The sequence below is a fragment of the Oryctolagus cuniculus genome, chromosome 9 (assembly GCF_964237555.1).
Source record: "Oryctolagus cuniculus chromosome 9, mOryCun1.1, whole genome shotgun sequence".
NCBI lineage: Eukaryota > Metazoa > Chordata > Mammalia > Lagomorpha > Leporidae > Oryctolagus > Oryctolagus cuniculus.
This window is the reverse complement of record NC_091440.1, coordinates 124580913-124598950: the sequence shown is the minus strand read 5'-3', so window position 1 is coordinate 124598950 and position 18038 is coordinate 124580913. Positions and strand designations below refer to the sequence as shown.

The following is an 18038-nucleotide window of genomic DNA, read 5'->3' as shown; positions in this document are numbered from 1 at the left end:
GAGTAAGATCCAAGAGGGGATTATAGAACTATCAGAGAGCACACAAAATGAGAACGAGCAGGGTAAGGAACGCCAGCAGCCCCTCGGCTATTCAAGAATAAAACGTGAGTGTGAAGTCCTTCATGTGGCGGTAGCAGCAGCCCCACCTCTATATCAAATATTCATCAGAGGCTCACTGAATCTAGGGCACTGCGCTAAGTCAGGCGGGGGTGAACGGACAGTCTTGACCTGCAGCTTAGAGACCAGTGACAGCCACCGCTCGTCTATGTTGACTGCCAGTGAGCGGCCTACACAAGTGCTACGCACTGCAGAGAAAGGCGTACCGGCAGGATGCCCACGGGGAGGGGCAGCTCTGCAGCGGTTTTAAGAGTGTCACACGGTAAGTGCGATCCGAGCCAGACATTATTCACAGGGGAGAAAGCTATCCAGGGAGGGGGAACTATCTGTTTTCTGAAAGATTAATTAATTAATTAACTTGAAAGGCAGAGAGAGAGAGAGAGATTGAGATTGAGATTGTCCATCCACTGGTTTGTTCCTCAAATACCCACAGCAGCCTGGGCTAAGCCAGGCTGAAGCCAGGAGCCAAGAACTCCATCTGGGTCTCTTACATGGTTGGCAGCAGCCCAAGCACTTGGGCCATCTTCTGCTGCCTTCCCGGGTGTGTTAACAGGGAACTGGGTCAGAAGTAGAGCAGCCGGGTCTTGAACACACACTCCAGTTTGGGAGGTGGACATGTACGCAGTGGCTTAACCCACTGCATCACAACACTGGCCTGGGGACTGTTTAATTTTTAATTTGTATTTTTAAAAATTAAGCCCATTTATTTGAGAGGCAGAGAACAGGGAGAGAGAGAGATCGCTTCCATCCATTGGCTCACTCCCCACAGGCCCACAGTGAATGGCAATGAACTGGGCCAGAGGCAGGAGCCAGGAACTCAACCCCACATAGGTGGCAGCGATCTGAGTCGCCACTGCTGCTCCTCAGGCCTGCATTAGAGGAGGCCAGAGGCAGGAGCCAGAGCTGGGAACTGAACTCAAGAACTCCAGTGAGGCACGTGGTGGCCTGACTGATAGGCCAAAAGCCTGCCCTAACAGCAGTCTTCAGCATCAAGGTTAAGGAGTTGGAACTTACACAGATAAAGAGACAGTTCTGCTGATGAGTTCTCTCCATTTGTAAGCTCATATTTTAACTAACTAAGCAGAAGCTAATGCAACACTGGCAAAGACATCTGTGTTAATCCTTCTTTATACCCACATCTATAGTTGTTCTTTACATACAAATATAAGTGGTAGGAGGATCACCCACAGATTCAAAGCAGCTGTTTGGGGGTGGCAGAAACCGTTATGATTTTCTGTAGGCACAGATGTCGGAAAGGAGGGAAGAGGGAAGGCAGGCAGGAGGGCAGAGACGCCAGCGGCAGCGGAGAAAGAGTGAGGATTTCGGATTTCTGTGCAGAGGTGGGACAGGGCCCAGGTCATGCTACAAGAACCCATCAACTCCAGGCCCAGGTTTGGAAAACAAGGCCTGGTTTCTGAGCTATCAAAGGAGGAAGCAGCGGTTCCCAGGCGCTGATGCGGAAGCAAAGCCCTGTCGTGTGGGGGTTACTTCTCTTCTGTGATGTGCAGGGTGCGTCTGACTCTCAAAGTCACCTGTGAAAGTCTTCCATGACCTTGTGAGCAACACGGAGAGAGGCAACCTTGGAGACAACAAAGACGGAATAGATGCCCAGCTGGTTAAACGACTATAGCCTACAAAGCTAATCCTACTAAGTTAGTGTCCCTGAACACGGCGGGCTGTGTCTCACCCTGTTCTCTGCACACCCACTTCCATACCTGGTGTCCCGGGGCCTCTGTGTGCGTCAGCGCTGACCACTGTCCTCCAGGAAAGGCGCCCAGCACCTGTCGTCTGCTCTCCTCTGCGCTCCTGGATCTCATCTCTGAAGCTGAGGTCCTTCTGCCTTTTGAGTGATTATCCCCATGACAGCTGCTTTTCTTGGGGAAAGGAATACGTGAACTGTTTCTGGTACTTACAGTAGAAACACAGATAGACACAGATGATAGGAAGGTAGGTAGACAGATGATAACTACAGAAATAGATGTAGATGATAGATGGATAGATAGCTATGGATGATGGACAGATAAATCTAGATGACAGACATGTAAAGATGATATTGACAGATCGATAGACAATTAAGAAATGCTGTAACCTGTCTCAGATTACCCAGGAACCAGACCCCCTAGACTGTTAGGAGAACAGAAAGGTTTAGCAGTGACCAACTGCTATAAAGGGAAAAGGTGGGGATAAGGAGCCAACAGACGGACGGAGCGGGGGCAGACTAAGAAAATTGTTGCTGCCAAACAAGGCTTTGGAGCAACCAAGCTGAGCAGGAGTGGCCAGGCCCCAGGACCATTGCTCTGCTCTGCTTCTGGTCGGTGCTGCTCCCAGTACAAAGTGATCTCAGTGTGAAGGCTGAGGAGGGAATGGACCAGCCGGAGGGCTGGACCGTGTCCGCAACCACGCGGCTCACAGAAGGCAGCGAATCCGCTCCTGAGGGGGCACCCAGGCCATGAGGCTCCCGTCTGGCTCCCCGTCCAGATATGGGAGCAGGGATTCTGTGAACAGTCACCCTGCCGTCAAGCGGTCATCAGTTGTTCCCCGAGTGCAGGCATGAGAATCGCAGAGTCATGGAACTGGTGACAGGAGGCGGACACAGGTGCAGAGTGGGTACTGCTGAAACAACGCTCGCGGTGCTCCTCACGCCGTGTAAACGGGGGCTAAGCCTGGAACACAGAGTGTGGGGAGCAACCCGGACTGGACTGAGTTACTGGAATTAAGACTTATTCTATGCATCTGCTCTCCCACAATATGGCGCTGGGAGAGAAGAAAACAGCTTCTACACAGCTGCCTCTTGCCAACTTGAGTGATGACCTCCAGGAGCTGATCCTGCTCCTGATTGGAGGAGAGCATCGTACTCGGCGTGTGGGCAGCCGAGTTAGGATTGGCGGGAGGAGGACTATAAAGGAGGAGAGAGATGGCATGCACGAGGAACATCTAAGGGGAACATCTGAAGGAACACCTGTGCAGCCCCCGAGAGAGCCGGCCGGCGGTGTGCTGCTCCCCTGCGGAAGTGGGGAAAGTGGCCAGGGGGAACCGCCCTTCCACGGAGGTGGAAGGGTCAGTAGCCAACCCGGGAAGAACCAGCAGCAAACCCGGGAAGGGCCGAGCAGACAAAAGAACAGCGCAGGGTCCTGTGTCGTTCCTCCACGAAGAGGGGGAGCACATAATGGTGCCGTGACTCGGATATGAAGCCTAGGCAGGGCTTAGTGTCGTTCCTCCACAAAGAGGGGGAGCGACATAATGGTGCCGTGACTCGGATAGGAAACCTAGGAGGGAAGAAACGGGAAGAAGTGGGAAAATATCGGAGAGACTAGCAAACAGCCTAGGGGAAAGCCGGACGGAAAAGGTGCCGGAAGAAGCTATTGAAAGCCTACGCATAGACTCAGATACGGACTACGGGGGGAAGCTGGGAGAAATCTCTAAGGTCGAAAGCGAAAGTGAAAGCTAGAACAAACAGACTCGGATACGGACTGTGGGGAGAAGCCAGGAGAAATGAGGGAGGAATATTGTTGGAAGAAAACTTAGGGAAACATACCGGGTAGAGAAAAATGTTAGGGAAATTGTAGCCGCGGGGGCAGGCTGAGGCGGAGACGAAAGCTACTTTGGGATTCGTCGAGTTAGCCCGGGAATAAGGGGCGAAAAGTTAAAACCAGTAGCGGAAACGTAAGCCAGGTTGGAATCCGTCAGATTAGCCCGGGGAGCAAAGGACGGCAAGCCAAATCGTGGGGCGGAAACGTGAGCTGGGTTGAATTCGCCAGGTTAGCCCGGGGAACTTGGATTGAATGCTAGTGGCGGAAACGTGAGCTGGGGCTGTGTGACTCGCGGAGGCTGCCGTGCGCAGAGAGAGCGTGCGGGGCACAAGTAGATAGGGAACGCTGGGCTAGTGCGATGCGGGCGCGGAGCCGGGAAGCCGCCGAGAAGCCGCCGAGAGGCACCCTCGGGGCGGGCGCCGGGAAGCCGCAGGGATAAGAGAAACAGAAGTCTAGAAGTGAAATGAGAGAAATAGGAATGCTGGTAGATAGAAGTGAAATAGGAGAAATAGGAATGCCCGGAGATAGAGAAATAGAGAAAGGCCTCCCCCACAACACAGCAATGAGAGAGCTTGGATTCGGTCTGCCTGATTAGCAAGGCGATGAGCACCTACAGGCGGCTAGCAGCTTACCCGCTGCAGGTTACCGAAGATAGGCACGAACCAACACCAATAAGTCTCCCCACAATACGGCAATGAGAAGGCTTGGATTCGGTTTGCCTGATTGCTAGGTTTTGTAAGCACCTGCAGGCAGTTCTAGCAGAGCAGAGCATGAGCTGCAGGGCACCGAACACAGGCACGCATCAGCGCCTAAAAACCTCACAACATGGTGAAGAGAGGACCCGGATTCGGTTTGCTTGATTGATAGGACTTGTAAGCACCTGTGGGCAACTCTAGCAAGTAGAGCAGAGTGTGTGCCGCGGGACACCGAAGACAGGCGCGTATCAACGCCAAAAAATAAAAAGAAAGGGGGATCTGTGGGGAGCAACTGGGAGCAACTCGGACTAGACTAAGTTACTGGAATTAAGACTTATTCTATGCATCTGCTCTCCCACAATATGGCGCTGAGAGAGAAGAAAACAGCTTCTACACAGCTGCCTCTTGCCAACTTGAGTGATGACCTCCAGGAGCTGATCCTGCTCCTGATTGGAGGAGAGCATCGTACTCGGCGTGTGGGCAGCCGAGTTAGGATTGGCGGGAGGAGGACTATAAAGGAGGAGAGAGATGGCATGCACGAGGAACATCTAAGGGGAACATCTGAAGGAACACCTGTGCAGCCCCTGAGAGAGCCGGCCGGCGGTGTGCTGCTCCCCTGCGGAAGTGGGGAAAGTGGCCAGGGGGAACCGCCCTTCCACGGAGGTGGAAGGGTCAGTAGCCAACCCGGGAAGAACCAGCAGCAAACCCGGGAAGGGCCGAGCAGACAAAAGAACAGCGCAGGGTCCTGTGTCATTCCTCCACGAAGAGGGGGAGCGACACAGAGAAGTGATTGAAAGGACATGAAGGAAACCGAAGCTTCAACATGAAGAAATGCTGTGCCATGTCTGTGCAGAAATATTATTTATTTATTTATTTGACAGATAGTTAGACAGTGAGAGAGAGAGAGAAAGGTCTTCCACCTGCTGGTTCACTCCTCAAATGGCTGCAACGGCCAGAGCTGTGCCCATCAGAAGCCAGGAGCCAGGTACTTATTCTGGTCTCCCATGCAGGTGCAGGGGCCCAAGCACTTGGGCCATCCTCCATTGCCCTCTCAGGCCACAGCAGAGAACTGGACTGGAAGTGGAGCAACCGGGACTAGAACCCAGCGCCCATATGCGATGCCGGTGCTCCAGGCAGAGGATTAACCAAGTGAGCCACGCCGCCAGCCCAGAAATATTTTTTTGAATGATCACCGTTTTTACTGCTTGTTCTGTGAAGCATTTGAAATAACAGAGGAAGCTTCTGGAATGTCTGTTAAGCACCAGTCACCATGCAAACGCCTTGCACAGATTGTCATTCAGTCCTCAGCGCAGTCTCAGGACATGGTAGGATCTCCTTTTCACGGAGCAGGAAGTGCAAACAATCCACTTTAGACTTCATCTTACAGGTTTGTTACAGGTTCCTGCTACTTCCTTCTCAATCTCTGTCCCCCTTTCTTCCATCCTAAGAGGACCCTGAGATCGTGGCCCAGTACCTCCCTGCCTCCTTGTCATCTGCGGGTGATTCCATCCTGAGCAGTGAGCCGCAGGCGGAGGTGCTGGGTGCGACCCTGGGGCAGTGCGTGTAAAGGGAGGGACATGTTCTTTGTTCTCTTCTCCCTCTTTCTAGCAGGGATGTAGACGTGATGACTTGAGCAACTGTTGAGGGCAATAAGGATGTGGCCCACATGCTGAACGTGACCATGGAGGGCTGGTGGCAAAGACAGTTGAAACATCCATTGTCCCACCCAACTGGGGAACGTTTGTACGTAGACTTAAGCCACAATGAATGAGAAGTTCCTATGACAAAACAAATATAGAATATTAAATTTAACTGTCCATAGATATTATTTAAATTTAAAAAACCTTTTCTTTCCCATACTTACAAGAGAGAAGAGAGGGAGAAGGAGAGGGAGAGGGAGAGGGAGAGGGAGAGGGAGAGGGAGAGGGAGAGGGAGAGGGAGAGGGAGAGGGAGAGGGAGAGGGAGAGGGAGAGGGAGAGGGAGAGGGAGAGGGAGAGGGAGAGGGAGAGGGAGAGGGAGAGGGAGAGGGAGAGGGAGAGGGAGAGGGAGAGGGAGAGGGAGAGGGAGAGGGAGAGGGAGGTTTTTCCATCCGCTGGTTCACTCGCCAATCGGCCGCAATGGACAGAGCTGTGCCAATCCCCAGCAGCCAGGAGCTTCCTGCAGGTATTCCTATGTGGGTGCAGGGGCACAAGGACTTGGGCCATCTTCTACTGCTTTCCCAGGCCACAGCAGAGAGCTGGATTGGAAGTGAAGCAGCCCGGACTTGAACCGATGCCCATATGGGATGCCAGTACTACAGGTGATGGCTTTTACCTGCTACGCCACAATGCTTGCTCTGAACAACCTCCTTTTTCTGCTAATGTTAAAAGAGAAAAAGTAGGGGCCAGTATTGTGGTATAGCAAATGTGACCCCGGTGTTGCATACTGCAGCACCAATTAGAATCCTGGCTGCTCTACTTCTGATCCATTTCCCTGCCAATGTACCTGGAAAAGCAGCCAATGACAGCCTTGATACTTGGGCCCCTGCTACCCATGTGAGTGACCAGGATGGAATTCCAGGCTCCTGGTTTCGGCCCTAGTCATTGGGGCCATCTGGGGAGTGAACCGGCGGATGGAAGACTTCTCTCTGTCTCTGCCTGCTTCTCTGTAACTCTGTCATTCAAATAAATAAATAAATCTTTAAAAAAAAAAGGGGGGGGGGATCAACAGTTCTTGTGAGACCCAGTCTCACTCGGGCTTCCTGTCTGGCCGTGTGATCTCTTCTCCTCACACACTCCTGCCTGCTCTCATGATGCCTGTACGAGGAGACCTCACCACAGCACAGCCGGTGCTGGTGCTGTGCGCATGAACCTCTTCCCTTTTCTTGTTTCTTATATGTGTGTGTGACTCCCTCTTTGAAATATAATAATACTTACAATTAGATATTATATATATTTATATGGAGAGAGGGAGAGAGAGACAGAGAGATCCTCCACCTGTTGGTTTACTCTAGAAATGCCTGTGACAGCCAGGGTTGGGTCAGTTCAAAGCCAGAAGTTAGAACCCAATCCAAATCTCCCATGAGAGTGGCAGGGACCCACTTTAGTCATCACCTGCCACCTCCCATTAGCAGGATGCTGGAATCAGAGAACCTGGATTCAAATCCAGGCACCCTGATACAGGATGTGGTTGTCCCAAACAGGATCTTACCCTCTGTGCTAATCATCCACCTTGCCCGCTTTTCTTTATAAAGTACCCAGCCAAAGACATGTCATTACCATAGCAACAGAAAACTGACCACTACGTGTTCCTGTAACGAAGTAAGAAGCTACTGTGTTCCACCTGTAGCTGGAAGTACTGGTTACAACCTTTCCATTGATGTGGTACGCAGATTCTGACCTAACCTGTGCTCCTTAGGACTGGGTCCAGACAGCAGGAAGACATGTGCAAAGGCGTGCTGTGTAACCAAGTGCTGCCACGCTAGCTGGCATTGGCATGGTTATCCCTCGAGCCCAGACTGACCCTTGGCCCCTGAAAGCTGTGCTTTCAGAATCTGGGTACTGACCTGAGCACAGTTCCGAATCTTCTCAGGAGGCTGAGAGTGCCAGGCCCCAGCCTTTGGCTGGCTCCTGAGCGCTCCGACTTGGAAAGTTTACAAAAGACTCAGGAACTGAGGGAATGTGTCTATGCTGCCGACACGACTAGTTACGCAGTTCTCAGGGCCCAGGGCCTGGAGAGAAGGTGGGGCCGCTTAGCAAAAAATGATGAGGAGTTACAACAGCGACAACATAACAGTCTGTGCTCTGGCCCCCTGCAGGCCACTGTCCACAGGGCAGGGCTGCTGGGACAGTCGCCAAGAGGACGGGAGGCTGAGGAGGGAGCCCAACCCCTGCCCCTGCTCCAATCAGACGCACACTGACTTAGGGTTTCATTTAGGCTGGAATTTCACTGAAAACATTTCAGGAAAATGAAACATGCTCTTAGCCTGGTGGTTAAGACCCTTGCTAAGCTGTCTTCCTTCTCATCAGCGTGCCGGGCTTTGCATCCTGGTGCTGCTCCTGATTCCAGTGACCGCCAATGCAGACCCAGAGAGGCAGCAGTGACGGCTCAACGCTGGGTCCCTGCTCTACCATGTGGGACGCCTGGATGATGTTCCTCTCCCTCTCCCTCTCAAATGAAAAAAAAAAGAAAAGTTGGGAAAGTGAGAGCCTGTCATTTGCAGCAAAACAGATGGAACTGGAAGGCATTGTGTTAAACAAAATAAGTGAGGCACAGAAAGACAGGCTGCATGTCCTCTCTCAGATGCAGAAGCTAAGAAACCGTTGATCAGAATGCAGAGCAGAGTGGACTAGAGTCTCGCGGGGCACAGAGGGAGGCTGCCCGACAGGGACCCAAGCACAGCTGGACGGACTAAGGTCTGTGCTGCACAGCACAGTGCTATGCCCACAGCTCACGGTGAGCCGGTGTGCATCTGATGAACAAATAGAAGAGAGGAGCTCGAAGACTGCACAGTAAGTACTGATGAGATGGGAACATCCTGAACTGATCGCTACACATTCAATGTATGCACTGAGCGAAGCAGCACACTGCACTCCATAAACACTTGCACATGTTTGTGCTAATCACAATGTTTTAAAAAAATGGAAGGGGCTGGCACAGAGGGTTAAGCCACTGCATGCAATGCTGGCTCAAGTTCCAGTTACTCTACTTCCAATCCAGCTTCCTGTTAATGCGCCTGGGAAGGCAGCAGAAAATGGCCCAAGTACTTGGGCCTCTACCGCCCATGTAGGAGACTAGGATGGAGTTCCAGGCTCCTGGCTTCGGCCTGACCCAGCCCTGGCCATTGAGGACATTTTTTAAGTGAGCCAGCAGATGGAAGATCTCTTTCTCTCTCTCTGTAACTCTGCCTTTCAAATAAACAAATAAACAAACTATTAAAAACAAAATTTAAGGAGATGACCAAGCTATCTGAACTGATCTATTCACTGTATACAGGTATTCAATTATCATCCTGCATCACATAAATATGTACAATTAAAATTTTTTTTAAGTTTTGTAATAGAGTGTTCTTCTGCCAGGAAAAATAAAGTAAAATAGCAAAAGGTATTGTAGTATAATAGCAAAAGGTATAATGGGCTAAGCTGCCCATTGCAACTCAGGCATCCCAAACCAGAGCGCTTGCTCTACTTGCAATCCAGCTCCATTAATGTGCCTGGGAAGGCAGCAGATGATGGTCCAAGTACTTGGGTCCCTGGTACCTATGTGGCAGACCAGGATGGAGTTTCTGGCTCCTGGCTTTGAGCTGGCCCAGATCCAGTGGTTCTAGTCATTGAGGTAGTGAACTGCCTGGGTACTAAAAGATATCTCTCTGTCTTTCCCTTTCTCTGTTGCTCTGCATTTCAAACAACATAAATAAAATTTTCTTTAAAATGTAAAAAAGAAAATAATTGTTTTCTTTTTTATACCTTAAGGAATATTCCAAAGAGCATCTTATCATTCTAAGAAATCAAACATATGAAGATATACAGACAAAAAATTGAGAAAATCTTTGCTTTGCCATAGAATTTTACTTCTCATGCTGAGACACTGATATGCATATCTTGATGTGTGCATTTTTTCCGGACACTTATATATGGAGGTATATTATGCATGTCTCAAAGAACATCCAATTACTTTCTTCTATAACATAACTATGATTGTGCTGTATATTCTATTGTAAAACTTGCCTTTCTTTAATATATTCTAGAACATTCCATGTCAGTCTTACATTTTCCTCATCCTTTGAATCACGGTATATTTTAAAATATTCACAGCCATAAATTATGTAAGACATTCATTCCTCACAGTCGTGAATATTTCATTCCTTTTCATTTCCAGGGGGCTGCTGTTGCTATGACAAACACTGCTGCAATGAATGTCCTGGTTAGTGACTGCACATATAGGAGCTCTACATCTGAAGAATATCTGTGTAGGGCCCTCAGCCCCTCCTGCCTTCCTCTTGTCCTGAGAAACACAGAACACCTCTTTCCTTGCAGACCTGAACACCAAGAGGACCTTGAACATCCCCAGGTTTTGATAACAGGGTTTCAGTTGTTGCCCAAAACACAGAAGAAACTGGCTCTGAGAATCCCCACCCTGAGACTAATTCCTGAAACCCTCATGTAAACTCCGCACCCTAAGCCCAGGTTGTAGACACACCTAGAAGGTATGTCTCCCTTTCCCTCGCCGACTATCTGTCAGGGACAAGGAGTCCTGCCCTGCATCCTAAGCTCCCCTAATACACGTTTTCAACTGATGGCTCCCATATCAAGTGCATCTTTCTTTGGTGCCCCAACCCGCTCCTTTCCAGGTTTGGGGCGTTCCCTGGTGGGAACTCCCTCGTCTTTGCTTCTGAGGCCCCTTTAGAATTAAGTACACACGGAATGAAATAACCTATACCTATGTAGATTTGCTGGGTTAAGAAGAACCACGATACAAACAAACTACTCCATGGCACACAGATTTTTAATGGTAAATTTGATCAAGAAGAGAATAACTTGATAAAAGTATAAATCGTGCTAGCTTTGGAGATACAGTTTGGAATGTGTTACTAAAATCCTCATGGACCTAGCATATATGCCCCTAGGAATACTCAGGGATCCTGGCACAGCTCTCCCTAGAAAGCTGCTCACAGCCACTCTGCTAGTAATACTGATAAACGCTCTGATATTCAGAGAACTTGCACCAGTATGTTATATATTTAAAATCTTTTGTTGTGACGGATAAATAGAGCCCCCTCCCTGATATGCCCCTATTCTCCTGGCTCCTGGACCTCCTCTGTGGTTCCTTCCCTGCCACTCAAACAGTATACTAAGGCTAACGCCCAGGATGGGCTGCAGCTCGGGTCTCACAGCAGTGCATTCTGACTGGCTGCTCCACACTCCGATGGCTGTGGAAAGCCTTCTATGCTTTCTAGACCCATCCCTTGGCATCCATGGCAGACTGAGTCCAGACCACATCCCCAGCCTGCAAGGATAACAAAATCCGAGGCTATTCATGCTTAAAACCCTTATGTAAGAGTGGCTTAGTATTTGTATGTAACTCATATACATCATTCCATTGTTTTTAAACTTTATCTATTTGAAAGGCAAAATGACAGAGAGAGAGAACACACTCCCATTCACTGGTTCACTCCCCAGATGCCTGGAAAAAGCAGGGCTGAGGCAGTTGGAAGCCTAGAACTCCATTCCAGTCTTCTGTATGGGTAGCTGGGACTCAAGCACTTTAGCCATCACATCTGTCTCCTGTGGTACACTAGCAGGAAGCTGGATCAGAAGTAGGGGGGCCGGTTCCGCGGCTCACTAGGCTAATCCTCCACCTTGCGGCACTGGTACACCAGGTTCTAGTCCCAGTTGGGGCGCTGGATTCTGTCCCGGTTGCTCCTCTTCCAGGCCAGCTCTCTGCTGCGGCCCAGAAGGGCAGTGGAGGATGGCCCAAGTGCTTGGGCCCTGCACCCGCATGGGAAACCAGGAGGAAGCACCTGGCTCCTGGCTTTGGATTGGCACAGCGCGCCAGCTGTAGTGGCCATTTGGGGGGTGAACCAACAGAAGAAGACCTTTCTGTCTTTCTCTCTTTCACTAACTCTGTCAAAAAAAAAAAAAAAAAAAAAAAAAAAAAGCAGGGGGACTGGAACTCAGGCACTGTGAAATAGGGCATGCCAAGTGGGGCTTAACTGCTATGTCACCAATATCTACTCTCTCTCATAGACTTTACATCATCCCCAGTTATAACACCTGACACAATATAAATGCTATGTAAATAGTAAATGTTTGGGCTGGCACTGTGGCACAGTAGGTTAATCTTCTGCCTGCAGCACCAGCGTCCCATATGGGTACCAGTTCTAGTCCCGGCTGCTCCTCTTCTGATCCAGCTCTCTGCTACGACCTGGGAAAGCAGTGGAACATGGCCCAAGTGCTTGGGCCCTTGCACTCTCATGGGAGATGTGGAAGAAGCTCCTGGTTCCTGGCCTTCAGCTCAGCTCAGCTCCAGCTGTTGCACTCACTTGGGGATTGAACCAGCGGTTAGAAGACCTTACTCTCTGTCTATCCCTCTCTCTCAGATAAATAATAAATGCTGTATTGCTTATGGAATAATAACAAGAAGAAAATGTCTTGTTCAGTAACAAATGCAGTTTTTAAAAGACTACTTTAGGCCAGTGCCGTGGCTCAATAGGCTAATCCTCCGCCTTGCGGTTCTAGTCCCGGTCGGGGCACTGGATTCTGTCCCGGTTGCCCCTCTTCCAGGCCAGCTCTCTGCTGTGGCCAGGGAGTGCAGTGGAGGATGGCCCAAGTGCTTGGGCCCTGCACCCGCATGGGAGACCAGGATAAGTACCTGGCTCCTGCCATCGGATCAGCACGGTGCGCCAGCCGCAGCGCACCAGCTGCAGTGGCCATTGGAGGGTGAACCAATGGCAAAGGAAGACCTTTCTCTCTGTCTCTCTCTCTCACTGTCCACTCTGCCTGTCAAAAAAAAACCAAAAAAAACAAAAACAAAAACAAAAAAACAAAAAACAAAAAACTTCTTTAGATCTGCGATTGGTTGAAGCCACATTTGCAGAAATCACAGAAATGGAAGGCCACTGTATTTTGAACACAATCCCTGGGATTCATGCAAAAGCTTGGCAACAGTAATGGATGAAGAGGATCACAGCAAGAGAGGCCATGGACCGCTCACAACGATCACCTGAAGCTACGATTAGAATATGTTGTCAAGGGGAGCAGAAAGCTCACAGCACTGTATTTCCAATATAATCCCATTGAAAACATAGTGATTTGTAGTGATTCATGGAGGAAGGCTAAGGAAACCAGAACTCATCAATGGTTACATCTGGGTTAGCCTTGATGTTGGCCATCTGTTTGCTGCTTATTGGCATTTTTCAACTATATTCACAATGAGCTTGACATCTTTTATAAAAAGGGAAAAAACGTTTTAAAAATAAACTAAGACAAAAGTTCATCAGACAGGAAGCAGTGACCTCGGCCAAGCTTGCAGCACGCAGCTCCCTGCAGGGAGCTGGGGCGGGGGGGGGGGGGGGGGGAGGCAAGCCAGGAAGCTGGAGACACATCTGCGGGCGGGGGGCTGGGATGGCAGTGGGGTGGGACCAAGAAGTCCGCCCACAGCCGGGCTCCTCCGGGTCTTCTGCTTCCTCTTGTACAGGCTGTTCATTTCCGGGAGGCTGCGGGCATTTCTGACCTCTGCCGTGTGGGGAAGTGCTGGCCGGCCTCACTGTTCTCTCATGTCTGAGCCCATGGGACTGTTTTTCAGGGAACACAAAGGACAGAACGCTGCATTCTGAAGCACAGATTTTCAGAGCTGTGTACACAGCCGCTGAAATAACACTGAGACTCCCCGAGCTCAGGCCGGGGTGGCAGCTTTCATCTCCGCAGGCTCCGCTCAGAACCGACTTTTCATAACATTAAAACCCTGAGCAACTGACGGCACACCCAAACCAGCTAACAAATCTCGGCCGCATTTGGCTCCCATGGAACGTTCTTTCCCATCCAAATGGCTCCTGGGGAGGTATCCAGAGGACGGGGATCTCCTAGGACAGGAGGGAGGCTCGGCTCTACAATCTCACCAGCTTGAAAACTTGGAGCCAATCTAGAGGCGTGTTTCTCTTTGGATGCGGAGAAGGCGCCTAGGGATGCTGAGAGAGGCCGGGGGAGGATGCACTGTGGGCTCTGCGATTGCCAGCACCCAAGAGAACTCGTGCAGAACCACAAACGCCACAGGACGTATTTCACACCCGTGGACCTAGGACGAAAGCTCTGGTCCCCAGAGTAGGGGTCCCTTCCTTGGCATGCTATCATACCTATGCCTCCTTAACCTCCATCTCCCCCAGTGTCCACCCTATCTCTCAGTAACCCTTCTGCCCAACTTTCATTCCTCTACCTGATTAAAGAACAGGTCCTTAGAAAATTCTAAATTTCCCTGAGACAGGTCTTTTATAAGCTCTGACTTCTTAAATGTGATTGAACTGAACACATCCAATTCCTGCTAGCAGGGAGGGCAAATGCTAGGGGACTTCAGCCAAGAGGAAGGAAAGATTCCTATTTGGACCTGCCTAGAAGGCCAAGGACACGGGCAGAAGGGCGAGGGTAACAAGATTACACACGCACACCTCACCATGGGTCAATCCTGTCAGTCACATGTTCCTTGTTCACCAATTTCCCTATTCAGGGAAGTGCATGGTAACCCCAAAATAAATGCCCTCGTGCCTTTGAGATAATTCTCAGGCACAGGCAGGGCAGCCTGAGTCACCCATGCACACATTCCCAACTGAGGTTAAGCAAGGCTACGCACGGCCTCCTATTTCAGCTCCCCTGTGGTAAACAGGTCTTTCCAAGGTCTAGCTCTTAGCTCTGTGCTTTTGTTGGCAATTTCAGCATTAAACGACCTCCAAGTCAAACAGTGAGGAGCCAGCTATTGTTCCCAGGCCTAGGAAGGCCATGCTGTGCTTGGGGAGAAAATATGTGTAGTAGATAAACTTCGATCAGGCACGAGTTATGGCGCTGTTGGCTATGAATTCAGCGTTGATGGATCAACAATGCATATACGGTGTCTTTAATCACAAATACAGGCAGGCTACATGCAAACAGGACCAGAGGAACCCAGCCCTCTATGTCCATTTGTCAGAGTCCACTTGTAGAGATTAACTGCCACCAATCACAGGAGCTGACTCTACTCTGCAATTCTGGATGGAGAACAAGAGGCAAACGCTCAACGGCCATCTTTACTCATAAAAGACAAGTATATTTTTACCTTTCTGTTATTTACACGGGAAACATGAAGGAGAGCTTCAGCATGGCAATTTGGGAAGTTTAGAAAGATTCTAAAATGTCTCTTCCCTGGGAGGACCTCACTCACCGACACCTCTGCAGTGCTCACTGTATGAAGCCAGTCATGCAGAAAGGACAAAAACCCACCACTTACACAGAGTTCATTTAGTTTACCTTAATATCCGCCTACAGTTTTCAGAATCTTATTTTATAAGACAGGCTCATGTGCCTGAAATCGTTTTTAAATAGCTCCCGGAAGGGGCCTTGGCCAATGAACGTTATTTTATTTCGAACGTCCCCAGGTGATGGGAGAAGCCCGTTCTGACTCTGACCGAGGTGTGAACCACTGCCCGCTCAGTGAGGACTCAGCATCTCGCACCTGCTCACACTCACTAGTCTCACCTGCCAGTCCTGAAGGAGAGGCTCCCAAGGGAGCAAAGACTGATGCGGAGTCACACATGCATGTGGCAATGTTTGCACTGAAGTAACAATGCCAGGCTTAGAGGGCTGATGCTAACAAGCTGGCGAGAAGTCACATGGAACTGATGAAGCTGGCAAGTTCACAATCACACAGGTGATTCTGTGAGAGGCAGGCACCACGACATACCCAGGAGTACCAGTGGACGCCTGCCACTCAGACTGGCACGTCTGGTGGGGATGCAGAAGAAGTAAGATTCTCGCCTTGTACCCAATGGAGACACAGGCCTGAATCAGGAGGAGAGAGCCAACAGCCTTGAGGAGAATGTGATCAAGCAACTCAGTATGACCTTGGGGCTGCTGGGAAATGACCCCACTGACCTCTCTTCTGAGAGCAGCAGGGCTGAGCCTGGATGCACACACTGTGCTCCTGTGCACGGGCCACAGAATTCACCTCTCACAGCGCTGATAAGATTGGCCTAAGAGCAGGCTACTGTGGTTGGAGTAGGGTCATGAGCTAAAACTGGCCGGTGAATGGGGACAGAGAGGTGAGAAAGAGAAGGGGAAGCCAGGGAAGGCAGCCAGCTGCTCCGCTCTTGGAAAAATCCCAACTGAGCCTGGGTGAGGGATTTTAGACCCGTGTTGATCCTGGAATCCAAGCCCAAGAAATGAACTCATTCACTTCTCTTGATTCTCCAGGTGTGGGGAAGGCTGGCTTTGTTAAGAGTCTGCTGTTCTGGCTGGCGCTGTGGCTCACTAGGCTAATCCTCCACCTGCGGTGCCGGCACCCCGGGTTCTAGTCCCAGTTGGGGCACCGGTTTTGTCCCGGTTGCTCCTCTTCCAGTCCAGCTCTCTGCTGTGGCCAGGGATCGGCGCAGCACGCTGGCCGTGGCGACCATTTTGGGGGGCGAACCAGCAGAAGGAAGACCTTTCCATCTCTCTAACTCTGTCTGTAACTCTGCCTGTCAAATTAAAAAACAAAACAAAACAAAAAAAAAAAAAACAAAGAGTCTGTTGTTCTTGTGTAGGACAAACAGAAATAACTAGCCAGAGAAATGGAATTGCAAAGAGGGAAAGTTTACGCTCCTGGTGCCTTACACAGTACATCTCCTGCAGGTAATTTAACTTCCTCATCCGTTCAGGTGACCAGATGGGAACTGACTCTGTACAGATATTCAAGTGTTAAAATTAACTCGATCCAAGGCACAACAGATTTTAAACCTCATTTTCTATGCAGGAAAAGTCCCTAAGGAGGAAACATCAGGAGGAGCCACAGAGCTCCCTGCCAGTCCCCCGACCCGGGCCCCCCAACAGCAGTTTGCTGTGATCCTTGCATTAACATCCATGAACTCACTTTTTGCAGAGAAGGTCTTTATAACTGAGAAACTCATTTTTATCCATGATTTTTTCCAAAGTATGTGGCAGGTGATGAATTACTTTGTCCCTCTCACAGATAAAGATTGCTGAAACATGAAATGCTTATCTGAATGTTCTATATACAGAGATCAGAGCAAAATATTTGGCTTGCAGATGATAGGTCAAAGAAATATTTGCATAACCCAGCTTCTGATCCTCCACTTCTGATGGTGGAATGGCGGCAGCGCGGGCGGGGAGCTCTAAATGTTACTTCGGGTCCAGCAAGAGTTTTCTGACCCATTCGAAGCTTGCGGGTCGCCAAGACCTGCAGTGTTCCTAGTCCTCTATGCTTTGACCTATCATACAGACTAGTCCTCTATGCTTTGACCTATCATACAGACTAAATGAACAACCTCCTTACTCTGTTTCTCCTCTTTCAAAGCTCCTCGGTCCTTTTATCCCTTTGGCTCTGGGGTGGACAATCTTACTCTTCTGTTATGATTTGCTCAACTGTTGGGTGATGTGCAGGGAGGGGAGGCTGAAGGACTTGGAAAGAAGTGCTTACAGACCGAGTGTGTGCAGGATGCTGGAGTGAAGTCAGGGTGAATTGCCACAAAGACTGCAAGATTTTTCTCAGTAAGGTCTAACCTCGGCTACAACAATCTGCTGGTTTACCTCCCCATGCTGGGTCACAGCATGTAGACTGGAGAGAGGATTTTTACAAAGAGCTCCTGAGTCTTTCACAGGTCCTTTAAAGAGCATGTCTGGTAGACCACATTCGAGTTCTGTTACGCAAAGCAGTGAAAACAGTGATTCCGGGTGATTTCTCACTTTTAATTTTTCTGCTTTTAGGCAATGATGGGACCAACAGGAAGAAAAACGGCATTATTCAAGGATGGGTACTCTTTCTGCATCAGTCGACGCAGACACATGTGCATTTGTTGAGCTAATGTTATGGTGAACAGATGTACAGAGTAAAGGGGAGCCAGGAGAGAGACCAGCATCCTCCAAGTTTGTAGCTTGGAAAACCGAGTGATCCTGGTACCCTACAGGAAAATTACAGACTCCACAGAAGAAGCAGGCTGTAGAAAAAGAGCAAGTGGTGAACTGCATTTTGGACATGTTG

At 49.8% G+C, this 18038-nt stretch overlaps 1 protein-coding gene across 4 annotated transcripts in view; it reads right to left on the bottom strand.

Annotated features, from left to right (window-relative positions):
• The window catches only part of SMCO2 (single-pass membrane protein with coiled-coil domains 2), an 86050-nt gene that overhangs the window by 54036 nt on the left and 13976 nt on the right, over positions 1 to 18038 (bottom strand). For 2 of the 4 annotated variants that reach the window (XM_070049568.1, XM_070049570.1), the window contains exon 1: positions 1833 to 1986. The exons of 1 other annotated variant lie outside the window; for it this stretch is intronic. The gene's annotated coding sequence lies outside the window, so the exon portion shown is untranslated. Of the gene's footprint in view, positions 1 to 1832; positions 1992 to 2626; positions 2781 to 18038 lie in introns of those variants that run through there. One more of the 4 variants, XM_070049571.1, reaches the window with a different exon arrangement.